The sequence below is a fragment of the Cyanistes caeruleus genome, chromosome 6 (genome assembly GCF_971803275.1).
Source record: "Cyanistes caeruleus chromosome 6, bCyaCae1.hap1.1, whole genome shotgun sequence".
Taxonomy (NCBI): domain Eukaryota; kingdom Metazoa; phylum Chordata; class Aves; order Passeriformes; family Paridae; genus Cyanistes; species Cyanistes caeruleus.
The window spans coordinates 34,528,490-34,540,909 of record NC_141706.1 but is presented as its reverse complement, the minus strand read 5'-3'; the positions used below and the strand labels follow the sequence as shown (position 1 = coordinate 34,540,909).

The 12,420-nt window shown below is 41.2% G+C and overlaps 1 protein-coding gene across 1 annotated transcript in view; it reads right to left on the bottom strand.

Moving 5' to 3' along the window:
• The window catches only part of LOC111930893 (deubiquitinase DESI2-like), a 70,755-nt gene extending 58,952 nt beyond the window's left edge, over positions 1 to 11,803 (bottom strand). The window contains exon 1 of the mRNA XM_086895135.1: positions 11,638 to 11,803. The gene's annotated coding sequence lies outside the window, so the exon portion shown is untranslated. The remainder of the gene's footprint in view (positions 1 to 11,637) is intronic.
• Positions 11,804 to 12,420: the final 617 nt, after the last annotated feature.

The following is a 12,420-nucleotide window of genomic DNA, read 5'->3' as shown; positions in this document are numbered from 1 at the left end:
GAACACAGAGGAGTGGAGTGCACCTACTCAGTGAAAAGTGGTAATTAGAGAGATGTGACAGGTGAATGGCAAGAGATACATCATTAACCCCATGTCACAGAGATATGGGAAAGCAAAGTGATCAGACTTCAGCCAAACAGCATAATCTGCTGTATAGTCAGGACCGAAGAGAACTGAAATGAGGTGCAATGCCACACTTGTAAAGAAGATAGGAATAAGTAGCATAAGATGCAACCCAAAAACCCGGAGTTTGCTTAACCCTGAATGTGCCTAAGCTGCCTCCCTCTTGCACCAGGACAATATTTGTTCTGTTGCTGAGCCTGCCCAGAGCGACCCCACCTGAGGCACAGTGGTTCTTCACTCCTGCTGCAGTCTGACAGAGACACAGGAATCAGCACGGTGGCATGTAATACCCCAGAACACTTAATCTGCCTGATGGGCTCTGATGCATCCTACTGTGTTGAACACAGAATCTTGAAAAAAAGGCCATGCTCTTTCAAAACCACCCTGTTGGGGCCATTGAGTGCCTTTTATATAATCACCTGTTAGTTAGATTAGAGGGAACTAGAAATCTAGTCTTATGTTCTTGCAATGCCTTACATCCTTCTTGCTCACTACACAACAAAGGATTCAAGAGACCTGGGCTCCATTCCCAAAGTATTTTATGCATTTAACACTGGGTGAAGACAGCTGACAGAAAAGGAGACAGAAGTTCCAGCATTTGTTCCTAGACATATTCCCCAGCTACTAAGTGACACTGTTCCAGCACTCCCAAGCTGTCTATTGATAAGTGCCCAGGGTCTCTTTCTCAGTCAATCTATCATATTCTGCAGAAAAATGACCAAAGCTAGTGGTACAGGATATTTATTAAAGAGATGTATACACTCATCACACCTTATCTACAGAATTCAGGTATTCCTTTTTATATATCAGAACCTCTCTTTGCAGTCCTTTCATAGAACCTGAACCTTTATAAACAAAATAAAGAAAGCACAAAATGTATTGAAAGGTGTTTCAAAATTGGTCCTAATTTTTAAGTTTTCTGTTACTTTTATAAATGGTGTGTTCCAAGTAGAGTAAAATACAACTTTCAAGAGCCAGTCTTTACAGTTTGTTAATAATGGTTAATAATTACAGGTGCTCCACTGTCTTCTTTAATTGTATGAATTCCCTTACAAATCACTGTGCTTGGTTGCTGGGCCTTTTTTCGGAATACTAGAATGTAATTCCCTTTCCTTATTTTACTCGCTGTTCATGTTGGATGATTAGCCAGCACATACAATAGAATGCTGCCATTCTCTGGGACTATTATAGCATTCCAACAATGCAAGGAACCTTTTAGCTTCTAGAACCAAACACCACAGCCAACAGACAGCAAGTGCACCCACAAATGCCTTTTTATAGTTTCAATACTACTATTACCACCACACCACTATGATCAGCTTTAGCTGGCTGATTTGTTTTTTACCAGTTTTAACCCTTTGCTTAAAAACCCCTTTCATTTTTAAAGAGTGAGCTATCAATCTATGCCTAAGCAAAAAGGGTAGCTCTCTAACTCCCCAGGAGTACCTCATCTCTTGTTTGGTTTGGTACAGAGATTGGGCAGCTCATTCCCTCAGAAAAGCAAGAAGGTATGGGTTTAGTGTTACACCTTTAAGTTGATTCATTTGATGTCTGAATCTGGATAGCTTTTTACAGCTTTACAAGCCTTAGTGATAGGTTTTGTTTAACCCAATAAATTCTGTAAGACATGCCCAGAGCACTATAAGGCCCCTTCATGAAATCCATGTGAGCAAACAGGCTGTGCCTAACCATAACCAAGACATGTGTGCACTTCTCAAATGACTCAGTCAAGCCAAAACCCACTGCAGTGCCTTCTCAAATAAAACTCATATATAAAAGCATCATTAAACAGTGAAGGAAAGTCTGCTGATAAAGAAGAAAATCCAGTAGGATTTGGAGATGAAACTCAGTAGGTTTTTTTCCTCTCATTACTCCCACCCTCAAATTATCATATAAGCCTTTTGTGGCACACATTCTAGATACCGGCGGTTTTGAGCACTGTTATAGTGTAAGCTGAAATCCATAGCAAAGAAAATCAGTAATAGTGTCCCATCCCATCCCACCTACACTCGTTGAGCTTAGTCCATGGTCTTACTTGGCAATGGCAAATGAGCCCACTGCACAAAGGCAGCCTTTGTGTGGCAGTGCACATTTTCTATTTTCTGCCTGTTCTTGTTGGCATCATGAGAGTGGCCCCATGCTTAGTCACTGTTTGCAGATTTTCACAAAGGACCTATCTGCTAATCTCTCACAAGTCTAAATGAAGGGAGATTCTGTTTAACTGTGCCAAAGCAAAAAGCTGTGTTTGTTTCTACAGAGCTACTGAAACCCAAAGCTTCAGATTAAATACATTTGTTATTTAGGAAGGCTGAAGCTATCGCAGATGTCATGGGGATGTATTGGTCAGAAACTGATTATTTCCCCGTCTTTCATTTATCACCGATCCTGTAACACAAGTCAGATCATCATCAGAACAGCAAAAAAATGTGAACCCAGCCACCCAAAAGGTGAGGAGAAACAATTCTGTCTTGCAACAGTGATGAAGAAGGTTCAACTGGAGGTAGGGCAGAGAGGCTGGGAGAAGCATAAAGGCTTCTTGCAAAGCTGGTGGTGTTCATGGACGTAAGGACATGTTTCTTCATCCTTCAGTAACCTAATTCATCCTGACAGATTTTGGAATGCTGTTCCTACCCTGCATCCTCACTAATGTCTCAGTCTCTTCCTGCAGTTCCAGGACCATGGCCTTACATGTAACACAGTCAAATGGCTATGCTGCAGTAGCCACCCTCCAAACCCAAGTACACCAACTTCCTTTCACCCAGTAAAGAATCAGGGAAGAAGGAGGAATGGGAAAGAAGCAGTCCTGGCTCCTGAAGGCATGCATGGACAAGGTAGGTATCAGAGTCTTGGTTCCCATTTCCCAGGGCCATTTTTCTCCCCAGCAATCTGCCCTGTGACACACCCAAGGAGAGAAGACAAATCTACTTGACTTCTTCAGGTGGCAGAGATAATATCACCATTCCAGCAAAACTACATTTGCTGCCTTCATTACCCTGAATATTTTTAACTCATGAATGCTATGAAATGCCACAAAGCACTACTGGTATGTCACTAACCACTCCAACTTCACCACAGAGATGGCAACTCCTGACAGGACTACTATCAATAGTCTCTGAATCATTTTAAGATGAATCAGACTGTTCAAAAATTTATAACAGTCATGCACCAGCTTTCTGCTTCCTTACAAATTATGAGTAATACTTGCATTGAACAAGGAACTAACATTTCGAAGAAAAATAATCTCTAATTCTTCCTGTTTTTTCTTCAGCTGGCTAATATCAGGGCAACAATTTTCAGACCGCTGATTAAAATCTTTTGATGAGAAGTTATCTTTAAATGATAAGGAGGGGGAAGATCATTACATGAATGTTTTCCAAGTAGTTTTTATCTTTCTAAATATTCCTGCCATATTACCTGCTCCCCAGAGGATGAGGAGGCTAGGTGGCACTGCAGACTAATGGACTAGCTTGTTATTATAGGAATTAAGTGAATTTGGTGATCTTCTCAACCAGTTCCACAGCTAACAGAGATTTCTTCAACCCTCAATCACAGAAGAAATCGAAGGCAATGGGCCTAAGCACATAATTTTGTAAGGTCAGTGCTGGAATGAACAGCCAATGGGAGAGAACCCACTGCTCATCACTTTGCTTGACGTAACGGAGTAAGGATATAAAAAAGGATATAAAAATACTGCTTCAGTCAATATTGCTTCAGACATATATCAGAGTTTGCCTGTTCTGCCAGTTCCTCATATAAGGATCATGAACACACTTCCATCTACAGCCATAACCTAACCTAACAGAGAGACTGATATTTGCTTCTTTTGGGTTAAAAAATATCCTAATAAAAAATTAAATAAAGTTAAAATAAAATAAAATAATAGAGTGTTTTTCTTCCTATGTTACCTGCTTTGCCTAAGAAGTATGCCAGTATCAGAGGACTATCTATGTTCTTATTAAGAAAAAATATGTTATCAGTAAAGGTGTTATGCACATATCATCCTGCTGGCTCAAAAAAATATACACAACAGTGTATTTCCACCAACAAAGCAAAAACCCCAAAGCAGGCTTGCTCCTCCCTGTGCTTTTCTCTGTCAGCATCACTTCCAACCCTTTCTGTCTGTCTCACCTGCTCCACACACACACACACATCTTCAGTGCATCTTCAATTCTCTGCATTTTCAGACTTCCCCAGACCACATACTTTAGTCTGTTCAAGCCCCTTCCTAGAATCTACTGCCTGTTGATTCCATGCTCTTATTCTGGTTATTTTATTCCACAAAGATATTCCATTTATCTTTCTGCATCTTGAAAAAACACACAGTGTCTGCCTTGCTGTTTACTGGCATCTTTGCACAGCAGTAATCACATTCACCTTTTGTAACAACAATTCTCATGTATAAAAGAACAGCAAGGAAGAATCTCCAGCTCTGAATTAGGGTGAAGATCTTAGTTTAAATGACAGGTGTTTTCAGAATAGAAGCTCCTACATGATTATTACTTAGAAAATGACTCCTTATTGAAAAGCAAAAAACAGTCTTAGTGGTATTCTAACTGAGGTAAATACAAGTCACAGCACTGGGGGACAATAATAGCTTGAGACAGAAAAAATCTTCCAGCTTCTCAGATTTGACACATCTACTTCTGTAGTGTAATTATTCTTTCCTGCTTTATGACTAATATTTTGATTGACATGTGTTAAATCTCATGTCATAAAATGCCTTACAATGGATGAGGATTGTACCTTTCAGCCTCCACTAGACCTTGTCTAAAGAACCTGAAAATTTAAATTATGCCATCTGCTCTTTCATCTGCTCCAATAGAATAATGCTGTGATCCTTAAAGCACACCACACCTGCTGCCTTGATTTCATATGCACTGTTGTTGCAGTGACACCGAATGTTTAGTAAAAACTTAGCATCATTGCACTTAAAGAGATAAAATGGTTGCCCTTGAGCTGAAGTTCCAAAGATACCAGTTATAACCCAGACTGCACTTGTGTCCTTCATGGAGCAGAAGGGTACTAACCTCCTCCTTAGCCCTCTCCCTTTCTCCTGTCCTGTCACAGAGGGTTGTGAATTCCCGTACCAGCATCTCTCTTCCTTTCTAGCTCCTGATGCCACCCACAAGATGTGGGGAATGTCAGAAGGGGTAAGAAGTGTGCAAGAAGAAACAGCCTCTAGATATTACCCCTATACCAGCATCACTGTCCTTTCTCACCAACAGGATGAGAAAATAACTTCTGTTTTCTACTCCTATCTAATTTCCTCCTAGTTTCCTCTTGCCACAGAAGACATCTTTGAGACCTAGAGGAAATACTGGCCAAAGAGCTAAAGCTGTTAAGATGATTTCAGCATCTCCTCTGCAAGGCCAGAGGGCAGCCCTTCTGCTTCTGTAACCCTGAAACAGTCAGAAGAGGGAGATGATGTACAGAGAAGCTGATGGGAAAAGGGGAAGGAGAGGGGAAAAAGTCAGAGGCAGCAGCTGAAAACTGACCCTTGTTGAACCCATCCATACCAGGCTCAGCTTCTTATCTGTTCCCTGTTTTGATTTGTCTCTGTTTTGATTTGCACTATCAACTCTGCCTAGTCCTTACTATCTATTATTTGATGAAGGGTAGGGAACTAACTGGGCTGCTGGCAGAATTTACTTTTGTTTTTAGAAGTGATAAAAAAATTGTGAGAAAATGAATCAACTGGGTTGTAAATCAATTGAGTTGAATGGGCAGTCCTTGTTGATCTAGAAACCAAGTATGTCAAAGTAGCCATGGAAATAGCAACTGCTTCTGGAACTCTTCAAAGCTCAGTTACAGCACTGCAGCAACACCACCTGTGTTCTTTGTGAAACAGATGCAAATGGTGTGTCCTATACATTTTCTGCTCTCCGTTAAATAAGAAAGCTGAAAATGGCTGTCAGGAAGCAGCAGCCCATCACAAACTCTTTTTTGCTTAGATGTACCAAGGGAGCAAATGAGAACTACATCACATTAGCACCACCATCACAGCACCCTGGCTGGCAGACACACCAGCCTGCTCATGTCTGGGACACAATTCCAAGTGGGAACCAACCAGGCCTGCAATTGATCTATTTATACCAAAGGGAAACTTTACTATCCGAGTGAAAAAGAAGAGAGAGTTCTCCCAGTGCCCAAGCAGCAGAAGTAAGCTAAGCAAGGCTCTGCTGTAACACAAGGGCATGCTTCTGACATAGAAGGAACTATAGAATGACTAAGCCAAGGATATGGCTTCAACAAAAGGAAGAAAAAAGAAAAGGAAAACAATTTTAAAAGATACAATGTGAAGATATGCTGAAATGGGTGGTAGAGGGTAATGAAGGAGAAACATGTGATTAAGATTCATCAGGCCTCCCCCATCCTGTCTTGAAATTACCATCTGAAATGCTCTGGAGGCCCCTCTGGGATGGCAGAGACTGTACCAATTTCTGTACACAAGGATTCAGAATAATAGGTCAAACATATCACCACAGAATGAGGAATAGGGCAGTCAGTCAATGAATGGGTTTAATACAACATAGAAGCTGAAACTAACTGAAGGGTTAAGTTTCAGGTATAGAGTTTTATTATCCCCAAAGGAACATGGATTATTAGAACAGAAAAGTAAAGTCTAATGAAACTAAAAATACTGGCAAGGACATTTTTCCACAAAGGTGCTCAGGCTTTCTTGAAATATATATGCAAATAGGTGTATATCCACATGTACATATAGAATCATATGGACATATAGAATCATATGTATATATACATATAACAAACATTTGCCTAGAGTTCAGTTCACTGTTATTCTCTATATAATACTTTGCTAGAATTCCTTTGCTCATTGCCCTGAGCGTCTCCCTGGAATATGGAGAAGAAAGGAATTTGCTTCTTTTGGTAAATCCCACTGAGACTGCATGAGAAAAAAACATTTCCTGGAAAATGAGAACAAACAAACAGGGACAGGATCCCAAACAACCAGCCTTTTGGATGAAAAAGACAGTTTTTACTAAAAACACATAGCAATAGAAAAACTCTTGTCAATCTAAAGAAAGCAACTCATTGCAAAATGGAATTCCAGCAGGAGATCAACATTTCTCCTTCCCCAGATTAAAAGCATCCCAACTTCATCAAGCATTAAGGCCTCAATGAATTAATCCTTAGAAATTCAAGCCGAGCAACTCTCCCTTTAGCTACCAAGTCACACACACCCACATCACCCACTCAGAGAGACATCATGCTAATAATGCAGGGCTGTTGGCTGTGTTTTGTATTCTGGCCATACTCCAGAGGGGCTCTTGAAATCTTGCTATGCTGATGGAATTCAGCTTGGCCTCATCTGCAGCTGTTAGAGAGATCCCAAATGGAATCAGATACAGGTCAGTGTTTTCCATTATATTGAAGTGCACTGCTTTTGAAATCTCTATGTTAATCATATCCTTTGTACCTGGTATGAGAAGAGAAATTCAGATGCTAGGTTCTAAAAACTGTAGGTTTGAATGAAATTTCTTTAAATCTGCTTAGTGGCATCTCCTGTCCCTGCCACTCAGTTAAACTTATCCAAGCCAGAAAGGCAACCTGACCCCAGCAGCTGAGGGACAGTCAACAATATCCTTTGGTCCAGTTCAGCTGTGTTACTGCCAAGTACACTTGTGTCAACTCAGAACACCTGTACTATCCATCTATGAAACCCACTGCTAGCAGAAAGGAAACTCTCACGTGTGAGGTCTTTCAGATATCCATAGGGTGTGTAACAGCAGAGAAATAACACTACTTTCCATTCCAACAGCAGTTTCATCAGGGCTATGTCCCCATCTCCCTTGTACTTACTTTACTCCAACACTCATCCCCGGTGAAAGATGAGCCTACCTCCCTGGGACTACAATGCAAGAGGGAATCAATCATTTCTGTAGGAACTAAAGAATCACAACAGAATGTAATCTGAAGAGCTCCCTGTAAACTGCCCTGTGCTGTCTCATCACAGCTCTAGAATCTGTGAGGGAGGCAGCATCCAGAAAGAAGCAAATAGGAAACAGTTAAAAACAGAAAGTAGAAATAGCTCAAAACCACCATCCAGCAGAGTTCCCAAGTTTACAGAGGTTGGCCAAGGACCACAACAGCACAGAAATGGCAGTCAGTGGCTGTAAGTAGAGCAGGTAGGCAAGAGATGAGGATTTAGGAGAAAGAGACAAAATAGAGAGCTATGGGAATCAAGGGGAAACTATCAGAGGCATGCTTCACATGCGCACAATGGCATCTCCAACCACTTGGGACTGCTAGGGACAATACTTGTACAGGGGCTTACCACACCTTGCAGCTCTACTTTTCCTTGATGTGTGTTCTACTGGAACAGTTATAGAGTCAAAATTCTTTGGTAATCTCATATTGAGATTTACTCAACAAGGGTCATACCCTATCCAGTGTCTGACTTGTTCAGGTCAATCTATAAGAAATTAATATCTTTGCTCCCATTCATACCAATGCTGTCCTTCCAGCATGCTGGCCCAAACCACACTTTTCTCCTTCCTGCAGAGTTAGTAAAACACTAGCAATACACAGGTCTTACAGTTATGATGGTCCTTATACCTGGAATCTCCCAGTCTCACTGAGTTACTTTAGTTTCTCAGGTGGAGAGAGAACATGCATAGGCTCAACAGGAAACATTCTGGTTTGGGTTTCTGATGGATACAACATACTTCCTGGAGGGTGTTCCACTATCAGTGCTGCAAACATGATGCTGTTTCAATCATCTTCCTATTTCCCCTTCAACCAGCTCACATTCACACAGACACTGCCTGGGAAGAATAGCACCCACTTTTGAGCAAAGTTTGCAGACTGGAGCTGTTGCAGCTCAGAAGTAGAGGGGGGGACACTTCACTCTCAAAAATCAGCACCCAGAATAAGCTCTCTGCACTGACAGAAGTGAGAGGTTAAAAGAGACCAGATGAAAACTCTACAGGGAGCCATTTCAGAGCCAAATCTTCTAGGAAAGCTTTAGCCTTTCTCAGAGAAGCCCTGGAAGATCAGGAGAAATAAGCTTATCATCAGATATCCTTCGCTTAGCCTGAATGTCAGAATGTTTCTGTTTGCTGGAAAAAGGCCAGGTCAGAGCTCTGAGCATTGGTGGGAGAAACCTGCTCCTACTCAGGCAGGGAGACAAACCCAGCAAGAGTAGAGGACATGGCCATAAACATTTTTCCTTTTGGCAACTCAGTTCTAACCCAGCTCACATTGCACCTCCAAATTTCAGAGGTGACAGATATGTTCTGCTTACTGCTTACTAGAAGAGTGCCAGAGAAAGAAATCACTGATCATACCTTCTTCCTTCTCCATTATCCTAGAAAATGCTATTTACCTAAATGAGGAGGAGGCATTCAGCCACACGAGACAGCTACAGGATGGGTACACCCAACTGAGCAATGCAGAGTATGTATAAAACAGAAGCCTGCCTCTGAATAAGCCTACCTGCCAAACAAAATGCCTTTTTCCAACACATGGTGCCTTTGACATTTGCCTTCAGTCGTGAGGAGACTTACAATTCATAAGTGCCATAACCATATATAATTCATCAGCTGTCTCCACAGAACTGAAAAATAAATCACATTAAAACCATCATCTGTTTTAAAGATGCTTATTAACATGTTATTCAATGTGCCAAATTAATTTTGCTTTGTGTAGTTAAATGATTCCTTTTTCTAGGATTTTTCTTTGTTTTTGAAAGCACTTTGGCTTAAAATTAATTACACTTTAAAAGGGACTTCCTGCTCAGAGCACCACAGAAAATTAATTCATTACTTCTTCACTGCCACATGGTAACAGACAGCCCAGGCCCTGCTTCCTCCACCCTTCCAACCCCAGAGTGCTGAAAGGGCTCCAATTCCTTTTGCTCTAGATGGCTGGGTACCAAGATCCAAGGTCTGCAGGAGTCATCAGCACTGGATGGCCATTCCATCCTAGGAGAGGAATAAGAGATCCCAGGAGTAGAAGCTAGCAGGGGTCAAAGTAAGGCTTTTAGCATCTCAGTGCAAGAGGCAGCAGCTGCAGTATTCTGGGATGCCCCAGCACTAGAAGTTACAGTAGTGACTCTAGAAGAGCTGTTCTATTGACATGTGCCACCATATACAGCTTGACACATGCTGAGCTGGCCATACCCACTGCTGCTTACAGCAGTTGTGTTTATAGCTGCAACCTGGATGGTATTTTAGGATTAAATCCAAAGTCTGCCACCAAACACAGACCCAGACACACATGCTCATACCTTACATGTCTAAATGTTGACTTTTGAATCCCTCTCAAAAACGTGAGTTTTGTAGGTAGTTCATATATAATACCAGCATGCAGAAGTCCAGATATTTAAGGCGTACCTCTGCAGGGGATGCTTAGAAACATAAAGCTGAGTGCATGAAAATGGAGATGAAGCAGTTGTCAGCCAGAAGTGACAGCCTTGAAATACTATCACTCCTGTTTAACTTCCATCAAAAATGACAGGATGAAGTGGCTCTCACAACTGTGGTGCTGTGAGAAGGAAGCACCACCAGTATAGGTATTTCCAAAGAGACAACAACAGTCTGAAGAGGAACTCAGATTATCAAATTTGTGTAGCTCTACTCCACTTAATTAAAATACTTTTAGTAATTAGGGAACCCCACTGGCTTTCCTCCTATCTACCTCCAAATCCTCCTTCCTCCTTGAAATTAAAATTTGAACTGCCCTGAAGCATGTAGAGTGTTTAAACTCTGGATTCATTTCAAGTTAATAAGCAGATGATGCCAAGCAATGGAGTCCAGATTGACATTTCAATCAAAGTTCAAGACAGTAAGAGATCTGAAATATGTATTCACCTCCATTCACAGACATCTATGGACATTCAGCCTTTCAAACACATCAAGAATAAATCTGTCACACTGGACCTGGTAAATCTGCATAATTTAAATATGTGGTCAGATAAAGGTAAACTACCAAACACTGTCACTTTATTGGCAAATTGATTGTAAAATGACCTTTTTTTACCCTATAACTGGGAACTATCTGAGCTAAGGAAATTCTCAGCAGTCAAAAATGTATGGATCCAAACATAATAGATGTATGTTAATAGAAAAACAGTCTGCAGAGTAAGGCTCCAACAAAAGACACCAACCAACAGCAGTGGGGATTAAATACAAATATACAAGAAATTAAACCCTGGAACACCAGTATTTAATTCCATAGTTGTCAAACCTACTTCCCCACACAGACACTTCCTCTCATTTGTGGAAAACCTGCAAGGCTAAAAGAAGGGCATTGCATTAAAGCCAGATTAAGAGAGGCAACCACAATGTTCCTCTTTTTCTCTTCCTGAAGTAGGCCAGAATCAACAAGTAAGCAACTAAGTCAGACTGCCTTTTGCAGCCCAAACCACGTTCTATCATTTTGTTCTGAAAAACAAATAAATAGGGAAAGCCATTCTAAAACCTTAAACCACATTTTCTGCATGCATCACAGTGTCCAGCTTTGGCAGGAGGTTTAGCATGAGCAGTATCTCACCTCATTAAATCCAGCTACCCTGCAATGCACTCCACGCCACTGTTAGCAATGCTACTGCAGTTCTACCATGGTGCCATTAAATTCAGGAGGGATTCCAGCCTATGTTTCTGCCCATTAGGAAGACTGCCAGCTGCTTATTTGCCTCTGACCTTCCTGTTGCCATAACAGTTGATGCTTGAAAGAGGGAAAGATAAAGCCAAGGAAAGGAAGGGACATTTTGTGGATAAAAGAACCTTATCTGCCAATATCTTTAAGTGATCTTCAGTTCTGAACAAGATACAAGGGTGAACAACATGGAAATGGAAAGCAGCTGTTAAAACACCACTAATTACATGGTTTCCACAGAAATAAGGTAACTGCCTCTGAGGGATACATGTATTATTCACTCAACACTATAGGGTCAGTATAGCTTTATTAAATTGTCCCAGAAAACAATTCACTACCTGTTGGGAGATCTTCCACTTGCTTCACTGCAATACTAATAGATCACTCCTTCCTGAGTCTTTCTCAGTGCTTTCATCTTTAAAGGACTGGCTCTGACCACTGTACACCTTCAGAGTTTGTGGGAGGCACAACCCAGTCCATGACTCTTCAATGAGCTGAGCACTGACAGCTTTCCAGCTGAGTCCCTTAAAGAGAAACTCCTTCCAGAGGCAGCCTTTTGGGTTGGCACTCTTCTGACCTGCAAAGTATCAGCAAAAGGACTAGAGAGTTAGTACAGCTTTCAATTGGCACCTCAACCAAAAATCATACCATCTCTTAAGATCAGTTTCTGCTCTGGAG